At 36.9% G+C, this 2,100-nt stretch overlaps 1 non-coding gene across 1 annotated transcript; it reads right to left on the reverse strand.

The window, feature by feature from the left end:
• Positions 1 to 658: 658 nt before the first annotated feature.
• On the reverse strand, positions 659 to 764 carry LOC121216627 (small nucleolar RNA R71). The gene has a single exon (XR_005912808.1). It is a non-coding gene; the product is annotated as a small nucleolar RNA R71 (small nucleolar RNA).
• Between the last annotated feature and the right edge of the window lie 1,336 nt (positions 765 to 2,100).

Here is a 2,100-nt window from a genome sequence, read left to right on the forward strand (position 1 = left end):
AGACATAATTTTTTTTTTATTTTTACTAACATCTTCTATTTTCTTTTTTGTTTCAATATAGGACTCATAGTTGGGGAACACCTATAAAGCCAACTACTAAGCTAGAGAGACTATTTGCCAAAATCGTCGACAACAATAGTAGTAATAGTAGATGCCGAATCAACCACCTGCTGTAGGGAATTTACCATACTATAATCCGCTATTTGATGAGATTAACAATAATAACCTATAGGACTTACCACCACCACCACCACAGTAGCTATATAAAAATATACAAATGGCGTGAAACGAAAGAACCCTAAAGGATTACGCGCTACCAAACCTAGAGATGGTTCAAGGAAGCATCACAAGGCCAACCATCATGGCTAACAATTTTGAAATAAAACCGACCATGATCCAGATGATCCAAAACAATTTGCAGTTTAGAGGCACAATGATGGAGGCCCAAATTAGCATTTAAAACGGTTCTTTCAGCTTTGTGATACATTTAAATGCAATAGGGTCACCGATGATTCTATTCTTCTTCGACTGTTCCCCTTCTCCTTAATTGATAATGCCTTTTCTTGGATAGATTCACAAGCAACATGATCCATCACGACATTGGATCAAATTATAGGAAAATTTCTACAAAAGTTTTTCCTTATTACCAAGATAGTCCAATTGAGGTGAGAGATCGCAACGTTCAAACAGTTAGAAGGAAAGAGCTTTCAAGAAGCTTGGAAGCATTTTAAAAAGCTAATACAAAGATGCCCACATCATGGATTGCCCGAGTGGCTGAGGCTATAAATGGTTTTGATGTGCATGCACGTTCAGGACTAGATGGAGCCGTAGGAGGAGCCTTAATGAACAGAATATATGAAAATGCGTATGAGTTGATAGAAAACATTGCGATGAATTCCTGCTAGTGGCCAATCGGACGCTATACATAAAGCCAGAAATCATCTATGGTAAAAGTTGTCCAGGAGGATGATAGATACCGATAAATTGTAGGCAAACTCAACTGCATAGAGTCCTCATCTAGTGCATCATCTATATATGGAGGAAACAAACCTCTCTTTCATTACATTAATAACCTAACTTAGAATGTTAACTACGTCGAGAATAGGGGTGGAAACTCGTATTTTAACACTTATAATCCTGGTTGCAGAGATCATCCAAACATGAGATGGGGTGAAAATTAAGGAGGAGGTAACAGTGAATAACCAATTAAAAATACTAAATGTCAACCTCTTTATTTGCAGAAGCCTCAGGAAATGACCAACCCAAATGACCATATTGTATGTGGTCAACGCTTGGATCGGATCGAGGGAAAGATGCAGTCAATGAGGATTAAAGTAAAATAGGTGCAGTTTGAGTGCACTAACACTACCGGAACATTGACTAAGCTGGAAGGTCAGGTGAGCCAATTGATGAGCATGATGGGGGACATGAAAAGACAAATTGGCACCGGAATTCTAAGTAATATAGAAAATAATCCTCGAAGAGAAGGGAAGGAGCAAGTGAAAGAAATTGCACTTCGTTCCTGCAAAGTACTAAGTATCCTAGAAAAACCAACTCACGAGGAGAAGAAAGAAGATTTTGAGGATCTTCAATAAAATCCATAAGAAACTAGACTGAACTAGAACCAGAGGAGGAAACTGAACCAGTAGTTGAGCCGGAAGGCGAGCCAATTAAGGAACCTACACTTACAAGGGTACCATTCCCTTCACAAGTAGAAGAAAAACAAAGACGAGATCAGACAAAATTTGTAAGTTTTTTAAACTTATTTAAATCCCTAAATGTTAACTTGCCTCTAATTGATTTAATTGAAAAAGTTCCAAAATAGGCCAAATATTTAAAAGAAATTATATCTAGACATAGGAAAATAAAAACAGAATAGTAAGTTAATGTAAGTGCCTCATGTAGTGCGATTATATCCAAACAGTTGCCTCAAAATCTAAAAGACCTGGGAAGTTTTACAATACCTATAGAGATAGGGGACATTCATTTTAGCAAGACTCTATGTGATTTAGGAACCAATATTAATTTAATACCCTTATTTATTTATGAAAAACTCAGGTTAGGGGAGATTAAAAGTACTCAAATCATACTGCAGTTAGC

Source organism: Gossypium hirsutum, chromosome D04, assembly GCF_007990345.1.
Source record: "Gossypium hirsutum isolate 1008001.06 chromosome D04, Gossypium_hirsutum_v2.1, whole genome shotgun sequence".
Taxonomy (NCBI): Eukaryota; Viridiplantae; Streptophyta; class Magnoliopsida; order Malvales; family Malvaceae; genus Gossypium; species Gossypium hirsutum.